Below are 13,932 nucleotides of genomic sequence, written 5' to 3' on the forward strand. Positions count from 1 at the left end.
AACTGGTGAGACAGCTACTGGAATATTTCATCAGCGCTAGTGTCCACTTTTTTAAAAGGACAGTGAAAAATAGGAGAGAGCTCAGGAAGGAGCCACAAAAATGATTTGAGGGCTGAAGAAAATGCCTTACCGTGGGACTCTAAAGAGCTCAATCTGTCTAGCTTATCAACAAGAAGACTGAGAGGTGACTTGATTACAGTGTACAGGTACCTTCATGGGGAAAATATACTAGGTACTAAAGGACTCCTTAGTCTAGTGAAGAAAAGCATAAAAAGAGCCAATGACTGGAGGCCAGACAAATTCAAATGAGAAATCAGACACATTTTTTAAACAGTGCAGCAATTAAATATTGGCACAAATTATGAGAAGGACTGGATTCTGCACTCTTGCCTTCACATCGGTGCTGAGTGTAGTTTGGAAGAGATGCCTTAGCCATACGAGTTTCGGATACATTCCAGGGAAATTAGTGAAATTTAAGAGCCTATGATTCACTGAGGGTAAACCTAGATGATCTTTTGATCTCATGGTTTTTTATTCTACAAATTTAAGAGTCCTAGCTACAATGACTGTTCATAAATCATTAAAAGAAAGCTGGTATGAGATGTACCCTTGCAGTATTAGATACTGCTTTTGTGGAAGTAGATCTGTATAAATGATTATTTTGTTAGCCTAAAGACAAAGCTAAAACAAACTAACAAAGCAAGCAACCAACAAAAATAAATGGAGTTATCCACAGTATATGATTTTATTATTTAGATTATTTTAAATTATTATATTTTTTGAAGTCAGGACAAGATTTTTAATTTGAATATTTATGTTTTCTCCAAATCTTTTCAATTACCTTTTTTTTTTTTTTTTTTCCTGGCTGAAAGAATTCTACACTTCTTACACCATAATTGCACTTACGGTATGCTTATTTTCAATCAGAAAACCACTCAAATTTTGTCCAGGAATACAGGGAATCATGTTTCATGCTAATCCTCATTGGTTGTTCTTACTTGTTCTCCTCTCTGAGAATCATTATCATTTATGCAGGCAGTGATAGGTTTTTAAATGATGTAATCATATATAGGTGTGAAACAGTAATGACTTTATCTTTAAAGATAAAGATTTTTTAAAGGTTAATTATATTCCACAAATTGTTTTAAAAGTAGAATGCTAATATTATTGTAAGACTCCAATTTGGAAAGCAATTTCCCTGTCTAATATTTATCATTTAATCTCAATATACTTCCTTCTTTTCTTCTCTCTTGCTACTGTTTCTAAGTGCTGTGCTAGATACTTTCTTTCTTTTGTGTTTATTCACACAGCTGTCGGTATTCTATTTCCTCTCCTCCAGCCTCAGACATCTCTTAGCCAGGCCATGCATATTTGTCTTTTCTCTTGGTCTTAACTTATAATTTATTTTTCCATCTCTTGATCCCTTTTGCTTTTCCTTAGGCTTCATTCAATTTCTCACTGTCTTTCCAAACAAATCATACCCAGAACATGAGACTGTACTAATAACAAGTGTTACAGCTTGATGGCTGATCTGACAGGTAATACGTGTTTCAAGTGAACTCCAATGCAATTTCAGCCAAGGAAAAGGCAAGGAACAGTCTCATACCTAAGACTGGGGAAGTGACAGAGGAAAAAATATCAGTCCAGTGGGGAAGGCAGAGTCATATGTAGCATGGCTTAGTGGCTGAAGCAGGAACACAAAGGTCTCAAGAATGTGGCCAAGGCAGATTGAATGGAAAGTAGAGGTAAGGAGAAGGAGAGTGTGGCAGCAATGAACCTTAGTCAGAACCCAAGTTTGAAACTCTGCTCTAGCCATCATGAGATATTAGGTATAGAAACTTTATGGGATTTTTTTCCACCTGGATCTCAGGAGAGGCATTCTCACACTTCATATGTTTTATTGGTATTATCTGATCTCTTTTCACCCCCTTTATAGTGGTAGCATCAGCCATAATCATCTCTTTATCTGATCAGCTACAAATCTGCTCTCCTTGTTTTATATGTATTTGGATGACACTTTTCTCTTCACACTCTCAAAAAGGCACCCAACATCAGTGCAGTCATTCAGTATAAACCTCCACCTCTGTTTTCTGTGGGTCATGGACCCTCATGATTCAGCCTGGATGTTTCCCCTCTCTGTGCATTATCCCATGTCATATGCTATCCCCCAGAATTTTATAAGTCTTCCAGAAGTTCGTCATAGACAGGTAGAAAGCAAGGACATAGGAAAAGAGAAAGGTAGATTCCCTTTCCTTATACCAAATATAAGCTGAGCAGGGAAAGTACTGAAGTTAGAGATTAGAGTCCTTAATTGAATAGTCCCTAGTCATAAGAATTTTGGCAACTTGATGATGCTAATATGTGGGGAGTGATGTTTTATTTGTTTCTGTGGTATCAAGTGGTGTTTTTTTGTTTTGGTTTGGTTTTGTTTCGGGGTTTTTTGTTTGTTTGTTTGTTGTGGGTTTTTGGTGGTTTGGTTTTTTTTTGGGGGGGGGGGGTGTTTGTCTTTTGTTGTTTGTTTGGTTGGTTTTGGGTTTGGTTTTGGGTTATTTTGGTTTTTTTCATGTCAGCTATGATCAAAAGCTCAAATGTGTATGTACCTCTTCCCTGGCAGTTGGTCTGAACCTTTTGCCAGAGCTCATGCCTGGTTTTCATTTATTCTGAGTATGTCTGAATAACACACAGAGTATATTCTGTGCATGTTCTGTAACTGGAGGTGGCAGTGTTCTGCTGCATCCTTTCCATAGTCAGTTTTAGTCATGGAAAGTCCATTTTAATTCTCTCTGTCTTAATCTATTGCTTTTAAATAAGCAAAGCATGTGCACCTGTTTGAAAGTTGTAATAGAGAAGATTATTATGATATGAAAAATGTCTTTACTTAAACAAAAAGGCTTTCCATGACCTTAGTTTTATTAATTTATAAGCAATGTTTTTAAATTACGTATAAAACATACTGTGGAATAGCACTGGTTCTGTGTGCAACAAAAGCAAACCAAGTAACACAAAGACATCCCTCTTTGTCATGGATAGCTGGAAGTGTGAATATGCTGTATGGTTGCTATAGTTATGCAAAATATTTTAGAAAAAGAAAGTCAACTCTTTCACACTGTGAAACCAATCCCTTGTTTTAACCCCCTATCAGTAATAACCATAGCCCTGCTGTAGAGTTGATCTTTTTTACTTTCCAAGACTGAGAAGCAGTTCAGTCTGTGGAGCAGTGAACACTTTGCTAGTCCTGCAGAATTTGATAAATTTTGGGATATTTTAGTGGAGCAGAGGAGTCACTGGAGATGAGCTGAAGGAGACACTTTGCTATAACATCCTGCTCCCTTACACTGGTCACAGCTGCAAAAATGGTATTGTATATCTGTGTATTGATTTTTTTACTGACCAAACCACTGTATGTACCTGAATCTGTAAAACAACAGAATATTGATCTATTACAGAAAATGATCTATTTAAAGTATCTATTCTCTTTACTAGTCTGGGGTGCAGAGACACATCTATTTGTAGCCTGGCATATCTGTACTGCAGCCACCAGTTTGCACAATCTGGAGGTAAATTTAACCCACAGTTCCTCCTTAAAATTACCTATATATTGCTTAAATCTTCCACCATCAGTTTCCATACATATATATGTGTTTATATGTGTGTGTGTGGCCACTTGAAACAGAAAAGCTATTAAAGGACAGAGTTGGATTTTTTTTTCCAAACTAGCAATATGTTTAACAGGTTTGCACAGCAACTCCTAAATGATTTCACTTAAAAGGACACTGTGAATGTTAATTAAAAACATTCATTAGGGTTTTAATAATTCCTTAGAGGCTTTAAACACGAATCTGTTTCTGTACCAAAAATGTTTTTCTTCTTGTCTTAATCCATCTATTTTGGGGAAGTCAGTGTGTGCTGCTGGACTGTTAACAGTGCTTCTCTTCCTCCTGTGCCTACCTTCCTTTAAGAAAAAAGGACATTTGACTGGCAATGAGGAAAAAATCACATTCAAATTCAAAATGTTTCTTTTACAATGAGAAATTGGAAATCAGAATTGAATTTCAGCCTTTTCATCAATTCAGACATACTTGATTAGAGAGGCGTTTATGTAATGTTGGTTGGATCTCTAAGTGTAGTCTGGTAAACCTGCCCTTTTCTTGCACAAGTGCAACCTTGAAGTTTCCATTAAGATGGTATCAGTATAGATGGGTCAAAATTTTCTAGTTTACCTGAGCATGTATTGGGCATTTTTGTTGAGTGGTATTGTTAGACAGGGATTACAGAATCATGGAACATGCTGAGTTGGAAGGGACCCACAAGGATCATCAAGCCCAACACTTAGCTCTGCACAGAACCATCCCCAGGAGTCCATGTGCCTGAGAGTATTGTCCAAATGCTTCTTGAATTCTATCAGGCTTGGTGCTTGGTCCTGGGGACCCTGTTCCAGTGCTGGACCCCCTCTGATGAAGAACCTTTTTCTAATATCCAACCTAAACCTCCCCTGACACAACTTTAAGCTATTCCCTCAGGTCCTGTCACTGGTCACCACAGAGAAGAGATCAATGCCTGCCTGTCCTCTTTCCCTCACAAGGCAGTTGTAGCTGCAGTGAGGGGTCCTCTCAGTCTCCTCTTCTCCAGGTTGAACAGAACAAGTGCCCTCAGCCACTCCTCATGTGGCTTCCTCTCAAGGCCCTTCACCATCTTCAATGCCCTCCTTTTTGGACACTAAGAGCTTAATATCTTTCTTATATTGAAATGACCAAAACTACACAGAGGAACTGTTGTCTGAAGATGGTTGAACATGGCATGTAGGTAAAATTCAGTATTCCAAAATCAAGGGAAAATGTGACCCAATTTGAATGTCAATGTGACCAAACTCTAATTAGACATAAATATACACACCATTGAGTAGGAGATTCTAATTCCCTTCACCATGCACAAAAAGGAATGGATATCTTTTGAATCTCAGTGGATGTACAGATTTTGAAAACCTCTTTAGATGTTTTTGATAGTATTTTCTGATTCTTTCTGCATATTTCCGTACAGAGAAAAATAACTAAAATATTTAGACTTTTGTAAAGTGTGAAAATTGTGATGCTGTATGGCATCTTTATGTCATCCATCTGTGTTAGCAACCCAGATTGTCACTTATGTTACTGGAATTTTGATTTCCTTTCTTTGGTCTTTCTCTCCTGCTTTTTTGGTTTATGCTGTTGAAATCTAAGCCTCAGTCTAATCTCATTTCATTGTTCAGGCCAATTTTTTCCCCTTTGTGTTTCTGTCACATTTGCTGACTCTGTCCAGGTATGAGTCACTGTAATACACATGATATTAAATTGATGTTCTTTTTTATTCTCTGGATTATTAAACATCTGTTTAAATCCATATATATCATTTGTTTGTACATTTCATTTGCATGATTGAATGCTTTTTGGTAGTGAGACAGATTCTGTATATTGTAATGTGCCAATTCCAGAACTTTTCAGAAAAGTGTATTTCATAGTTTTCACTTTGTAGTCTACAAGGAATCTTATTATTTGAATAAGTATTGATTGCATAGTACCAATGTACAAGCCTTCCTTTTATTCAGAAAGAATGAGCATGGTTGATTATGAACAAAAGCATTCACGGCAATCCAGCAGGGAAAAGGTATCCTGACACCAGCAAGTTAGTAACTGTCCTTACTCTAAAATTAGGTAAGTGTAAATGTTGATGTGCAATGACTTCTGTAAAACTGGTATAAAAACCAAGATTTGACATTTTCATTTTAAGGAAGGGATACTGTCTATTGGTTTCTTGTCCTCACAAATTTGTGTGAAATAATCCTGTATTGCCAGGTATATTGGTGAGGATTAGCCAATGTCTACTTAAAAGGACCTCAAAGGGACAAGAAGAGATTAGCAGTGAACAAGTATTCTCAACAAACACCATATACTACCATTTTGATTATTATACTAAAGTCACAGTAGTCAAGGGAGATATAGCCATCTCTCAGATTAAATAGTTAATGCAGATGAACCCAGGTTGGGCTCAGTCTGATGATTTTTAGTAGTAACATCTTAAAAAGCTGAAAGCATTTCTAAAGGTGCTATAAGGTAGGGAATGCAGAAGGTGCATTTTTACAGAAGAATGACAGTCAAGTTGTCATGGTGGGACACAGTTGAACTCTGAGCATACCTACCCCTTCCTTTATAAATTAACCCTCCATGGTGGTACTCATTAATGGAAATGTCAAGGGTTTTGTTTTGGGTTTGAGGTTTTTTTACAGTTGTAAGCTCTACTATAGATTTCTGCACAGTCAGAGCTTGAGGTCAATCTCTTTATCCATGCTGGATAAAGGGCAGCTACTTACCTGTTCTAAATATTCATGATCCTGACCATCAGTGGCCATATCTGGAGCACTTTCCAGTTGAGACTCTGAGAAGATAAAAACTGCAGAATTATAATAATCAGGTTTATTACATTACATCCAGGGTTTCCCCCCTTATTTCACTTATCAATATGCCAAGTAGTTCATTGATAATGTTTGCTTTGATACATATCAGTCTGCTTGCTCTGCAGACTTTAGGTGCTATAAAGTTGTCTCTCTCAGAACAAGATGTTCTCAGGAAATTTTCGCAATTTTTCACTACATCTCTTGACTGATCTTCAGTGTTTAACTTCACAATGCAGCTTTAATATGAAAGCAAAAGACAGAGAGAAGTGGAAAATACTCACCAGTACCACTGTTTAAAATCTCTGAGCAGTCACCAGTCGACTTTTTCATACCTGCAAAGGAGGTCGTGAATGAACTTCTAACATGATGATTCAAATCTGACTCAGTGTGCTTAAAATGACCTAACATTTTCTCAGTTTCACCAATTACAAAACTCCTTTTAACCTGCCTAGATGCCTTTGTTGTCCATCAGATAAGTAATTTATGAAACTATATAACTGCATTAGAGAGGATTAAAATGAGATTTTTCTGCCTATCTTATGCCATGACTATTGTCATTTGTAAAATAAAGCATTTCCTTTATCTACCATCACAGAAGCTGAAAGAGTAGTCAGTTGTGGCCTCTGAGACTACTTGCCTATAATATGTGATACATGGGTTCAAAAATCATATCTGCTCTTTCATCAGTTTTGGGGGATGAGATAGAAATATCAGCTTTACTTCAGTCTGGAAAAACAATATTCCCAAGTTACTGGCTGCTACAGCTGTACATTTTGGATGAGAATAATTAGAAATTACTGTATAATACATTGCAATGTATTGCAATGAAATATCTTATATAGTTATAGATAATCTTACGATTATATGATATAGAAAATCTTGTATCATCTTCATGAAGATACAAGCACGACTGAAAGACACAGTATCCCACTATGGTATAAAATAAATATTTTTGATAGAGTTACAAATATTTCTGGTGTCAAAGGTTTTTACCGTATGTAGTGGGTTGACCCTGGTCAGGTATCAGGTATCCACTAAAGCTGCTCTCTCACTCTCCCTCTGCAACTGGACAGAGGAAAGAGGAAAAAAAACCAGCTAAGGATTCATGAGTAGAGATAAGATCTGGGAGAGGTCACTTACTGATTACCTTCATGGGCAAAACAGACTCAAAGTGGGGATAGTACTTATATTTATTACTAATACCATAAAAGCCAAAGAATGGGAAATTAAACAATCTTAAAAAACCTTCCCCCACCCCTCCTTCCTTCCATGTTCTCCCTCCTCCCCCCCAGCGATGCAGGGGGACAGGGAATGGGGGTTGTGGTCAGTTGTTGTTTCTGCTGCTGCTCAGGGAGAGGAGTCCTTCCCCTGCTCCCGTGGGGTCCCTCCCACGGGAGACAGTCCTTGATGGACCTCTCTGGCATGAGTCCATCCCTCAGGCAGCAGTTCTTCCCAAACTGCTGTCTCGTGGGTCATTCCTCCATGGGGTGCAGTCCTTCACGAATGAGCTGTACCAACGTGGGTCCCCCACAGGGGCCACAAGTCCTACCCCAGAAAAACCTGCTCCAGTGTGGGTTTCCCTCTCCATAGGCTGCAGGTCTCTGGCAGGACCCCACTCCAACATGGGCTTCCCACGGGGTAACATCCTCCTTCCTGCATCCACCTGCTCCAGCATGGGCTCCTCCATGGGCTGCAGGGGGGTCTCTGCACCCCAATGGTCTTTCCTGGGCTGCAGGAGCACAGCTGCCCACACCATGGGCTGCACCACGGGCTGCAGGACCTCAGCTCCGGCACCTGGAGCACCTCCTGCCCCTCCTTCTGCACTGAACTTGGTGTCTGCACTGTTGTTCCCATGTTCTTACTCCACTGTTCCCTGGCTGGAATTTCTTCTACGCAACATTCTTCTGTTCTTAAATATGTTATCACAGAGGTGTTACTATTACTCCTCACTGTTTCAGCCTTGGCCAGCAGCAGGAAGTCTGTCCTGGAGCCAGGTGGCATTGACTCCATGGGACAAGGGAAGTTTCTATCAGCTTCTAAGAGAAGCTACCCCTGTAGCCCGCCCTGCTACCAAAACCCAGCCACAGAAGACCCACTACACCATAATGGCTCAAAAATATACTATATTTTGAACTAATAAACTTTTCCACATTTTTCAGATTTAGTCTCAAAAGACTTTAGCATAGATATGATAAACTTGCTGTTTTAGAAAGAACGTAGGAAATAGCTTTAATGAACAAGTTTTCTAATAAATAGAACAGCAGATAATACCAAAGAAGAATATTCAGCCCTTTGCAAAAGAGCTTAGGTAAATTTAGGCACAGGAAATGGAAGAACAATGACAGAAGGTAGCAGTATCTTAGAAGGAAATGATTGCAAGGAGGTAGAACTGAAGGAGTAGTCAGAATAACCATAAGACACGTACATAAGCTGGTGGTAAAGAGAATACCTGCTGTGAAGAAAGCTGCACATTCATCCTTAGGCATGCAACATCTAAGGAAGCCATGAGGACTCCAGAACAAAATACCACAGGAACAAGGCTGCAGGTAGAAGAGCAGATTTAAGAGACATTAACACTGGGAAATCGAGTGGGTCCAGGACAGCTGGCAAAGGCATTCAGGCAGGGACTGGGAAGAGGGAAAAGGGAATGATGACAGAGCCTTGAGAGATGCCAGCAGAGACAGGACAGAAATAGAGGATCCATCAGCACTAACTCTCTAATGCTGTCAGCCAGATGAAGAAACAATAAGTTGGTGTCACATAAACCTAAGGGTGGGAGTTTCTTGTGGAGTAGTAAGTGGCCTATGGTGTCAAAGGTAACGGAGCTATCAAGGAAGAATGAGCACAGAGAAATGACCCTACAAGGAATAGGCACTTAATGTGAAGGATGACAAGACAAATTAGATATTTGGCAGTCTACCTAAAGCAACTCCTTCAGCTACTGTGACCACCTACATTGGCAGAGTAATTAGAAGATCTTCCAAACACAGTGATAAATGGCCTGAAAGGGGCAGGGAGATCTATGCCTATTTATAAAGTGCCTGTCATCGTAGTATCCAGATATCACAGCAGGCAGTTAAAGAAAGATAGATGCTATCCAGTAGTGGAATATTTCTTCTGTAATGGTTAGGTATGTTTGGAATAAAGAGATATTCCAAATAATCAAAATTTTGTCAAGTATGACAAAGCAGATAAGGCTTGCCTACAGTGATTTACTGCGTACAACTTCAGGAGTAGGGACTATTCGTTCTTTGAAGCTGAAATAAAAATATCTTTTATAGAATTTTGTAATGGTGGCCCTCTTCCTGAAGAAATAAAAAACCAGGATGACTTGACTAGCTTATGCAGACAAGAGCTAGTGCACAATGTAACAAGCGGTGCTAGAAAATCATGCTTAGGGCTTAGAAATAATGAGCTCCTAATGTGTTTTTCTAATCAAAGTGTCAGCATGAAATTTCACTGTATTTGGAGATCATTCTATTACTGAGGCAGCAGTGTATCAAAAGTTCACTGTGGATATTATTTTTGTTTCATCTTTGAATTAGATTTGCTTTTGCTCCTCCCTTTTAATAGTTTTAAGTCAAAAGCAGCACAAACAAGAGAAGAGCAGTGCTTATCACATCTATTCCAACTTTCTTGGACCAACAGACATCCCTGTCAGTCTCAGTTATCTTTCTATGCAACACTTCTTTGAACAGAGATTTGATAGGTGTACGTTTTCTTCCTCAAGATTTAGGCACATCATAAATCAAACAGACCACATGAAGGGACTTCTTCCCTTATTTAGTCTACTGAACACAGACATGAGTGTACTCTAGGTTCTCCAATAGCTTATTTTCTAACAAAAGCATAATGCTGTGCAGTACATATATGACAACAGGATTTTCATGGGTTTTACCCAGGTGATATTTTCCTGTCACAAAACCAGAGCCATATTTCCACTACTGAGTCCACATAAATGTAGCAGCTGTGGTGCAGTGGTGTTTTTAAGGACCTCAACGTCCTTCATTCTTGAGAGACAGGGTTTCAGTGTTACATTTTGTTTTAAAATTGTGCATATATATATGACATATATTATTAGTGACATATCTATAATTAGTGTCATGCATGTTTATGTTTCTAGCAATATGGAAGAAATAAGCAGAATAGGTTTGGTTTATCTTCTTAGTTAAACCAGTCAAAAGTATCCAGGTTCTCTTCTCTTAATTTTTGCCTGGTTTTGATTATTCAGGTTATATGATCATTGTAAAGTTTCATGCAATTTCTCTTGATACTTCTCCCAAGAAAATCTCCAGACAGCTACACTGGCAATTTTTCCTTGATAATTTTTTACACTCTTGTCTCACATTCACCATCATATTTAGGTATGTAGCCATATATAGATGAGTGCAGGTATGGCCAAGCCTCTTACATATGATACAGGGAAGTGCAATACAGTCTGGTATTAATGACAGAACAAAGACCTTGGGGGTTGCTGGAGTCTCTTTAATCTGTGCCTTACTTATCTAACAAAATCTGCACCACCACATATGTGACACAGAGAAGTCAAGCAATAACATGGTTATACTAATTTGCTTCATGGTACATGCATATTTTTTAAACAGCTGTTTAATATTAGAGGTTGTATGGGAGATAAATCATGCATGCCACTTGTCTACTGTGATGCAGAATGTAACTGGGAATTGGTATGTAGCCTTGTACTTAATATACACACAGTGCATTTCAGATAACGCTCATAAAAGTTTTCATGCTGAGAGGAAGTTGGGAAAAGTTCCTTTTAGAAAATCCCAAATTATCTGCTTTACTCAACTTGAATTTCACAACAATAAACCATCACCCAAATTAGGCTCCCAAACCAACCCTGTCTTTAAAAAATTGTTGCTGGAAAGAGAAAGAAACACTGTCTTGTACTCATTAGTTTACAGGGCAGAGATAGAATGATGCTGTAGAGATTGGTTTCAGTAGGCAAACGTGAAGGAAAGGGAGAGAAGCTGTGTTGGATTTGTGTGGCTAGGTTTTTGGTAGTGGGAGGGATAGAGGCGTGGCTTCTGTGAGAAACTGCCAGAAGCTTCCCCGTATGTGGCAGAGCCAATGCCAGCCGGCTCCAAGAGAGACATGCTGCTGGCCAAGGCTGAGCCATTCAGGAGTGACAGTAACACCTCTGTGAAAACAGTTAAGAACAAACAAAGTTATTGCGCAGATGAAATTGCAGCCAGAGAAAAGAGCGGAGTGAGAACATGTGAGAAAAACAGCTCTGCAGACACCAAGGTCAGTGGAGAAGGAGGTGGAGGAGGTGCTCCAGATGCTGGAGCTGAGATTCCCCAGCCACCTGTGGTGCAGACCACACTGGCAGTTGTGCCCCTGCAGCCCATGGAGGTCCATGGAGGACTGGGGGATGCAGAGATCCACCTGCAGCCCATGGAGGAAACCCACGCTGGAGTAGGTGGATGCCCAAGACAGTGCTGTGACCCCACAGAAGGTCCATGCTGGAGCAGGCTCCTGGCAGGGACCTGCTGGCCCATGGAGAAGAATGCTGTAGTAGGTTTACTGGTAGGACTTGTGACCCTGTGGCGGAGTCACATTGAAGACTTCACCCCATGGAAGAATGACCAACCTTGCAGCAGTTCATGGAGAACTGCTGCCCATGGGATGGATTCACGTTAGAGGAGTTCATGGAGGACTGTCTCCTGTGGGATGTACAGCATACTGGAGCAGGTGAAGGACTCTTTGCTCTGAGCAGCAGCAGGAACAATGATGAGCTGGTCATGACCCCCACTACCAATCTCCCCATGCTGCTAGAGAGGAGGTAGAGCTTGAGAAGGAGGGAGGGATGAGAGGAAGGTGTTTTTAAGATTTATTTTACTTCCCATTATCCTGCTCTGACATTGTTAGTAATAAGTTCAATTAATATCCCAAAGCTGAGTCTGTTTTGATGGTAATTGGTGAGTGATCTCTCTCTGTCCTTATCTCAACCCTTTGTTTTATTTTCACTCCCCTGTCCAGTTACAGAGGGGAGTGATAGAGTGGCTTCAGTGGGTGCCTGGCATCCAACCAGGGTCAATCCGCTACAGAAGCTTAATGTCCTACAATAGTCCTTCAACACACTCTACACCAGAACTTGTGTAAATGTAGGGAAGGGGAATTGAACAACCTCCATGACTAAAACAATATTGTATTCGGGTCTGCCAACTGTACTGCCAATTCTTTATGAACATCAGGGAAGGACTAATCCCCTGGATTACATAGAAAGACAGGTTATAAATAATGAGTGTTGCATTTTGCATCATTGACTCATTTAAAACTGGAATGTAAGAACATTGTTATATTTTACCTTCAGCCATTTCTTTTGATGTTGTCCAACTTACAGTATGTTTTGTGTTATCCCTCTGACAACTTTGATTACATGCTTCTCCATCCCCAGAGAAATTCTGTGAGAAAGAGCAGGAGATTGGAACAAAGCTCCCCACGTTTAAATGCCAGTGCTGTACTGATGTAGGGTCTTGTAGCACCAGCAGCAAGTCACTGCCCTGGGTCCTCACTTTATTCAAAGAAGAAGGAACCAACAAGGGAAATAGATGAGTATCTCAAGTATTTGATTTCATGGAGCACTGGCCTACCTTAGGGCCAGTCCAGATGTCCCAGTTTAAATGAGACAAGGGTCTTTTGCTGAGGATGGATTAGGAGGAAAAGACCCAAACTTCTCTTTCCAAGCAATTATAAATCCAAAATTAAGAGGCTTCGATTGAAGGAAAACAAATTATGGAAAAGGGAAAATAACAGCCCTTTATTAAAAGGTATGTGTGTATTAACAGGAACACGAAAAAAAACCAAGTAAAATAACTAAGTAATACTCCTATACCCACCAATAATCCCCTTTATGAACAAAACCGATAAACCGGCAAAAGGAAAATAGTTTGATTTCTTGCACCCTTTGGTGCAGTTCCAACCACAGTCAGCAGGGGGCGCCATCGGGTCACTGGAGATGCAAAATTTTGTAATGTCCTGTACCATTCACCAGGTGGCGCTGTTGGGTCATTGAAGGTGTGAAAAAAAACTTGTAGTGTCCTATTGTAGTCACCAGGTGGCGCTGTTGGATCACTGGAGGAGTAGAACTTGTAATGTCCAGTGCCCATCACCAGGTGGCGCTGTGAGATCCTTGGCTGCCACCAGGTGGGGGGGGAGAAAAACAACAGCAATAAAACAGAAAGTTCTCCCAATGGAAGAAAACTCACACACTTCAGCTGATTAGGGTCCGCTGTAAGCAGGGCTTGCAACCAGCCACAGCCGAACCAAGAGCAGCAGCCAGAACTCCCCTCCGACAGGAAAAAGACAAAGGAACCCGGCAGTGTCTGCAGCCCGCAGCAGCCTCTCACCCCGGCAGAGAGAGAGACTCTCCTCTCTACCCAGCCTCCACCCCCTTCCAGTCACACACCAGCCAACTCCCCCCCTTCGTTGTCAAGGAAACAAATCTCGACCATTAGGGGCTCGAGCCAATTCCTTTGTTC

This window comes from Myiozetetes cayanensis, unplaced genomic scaffold, assembly GCF_022539395.1.
Source record: "Myiozetetes cayanensis isolate MyiCay16 unplaced genomic scaffold, myiCay2020 scf7, whole genome shotgun sequence".
In the NCBI taxonomy this organism is placed as follows: Eukaryota; Metazoa; Chordata; class Aves; order Passeriformes; family Tyrannidae; genus Myiozetetes; species Myiozetetes cayanensis.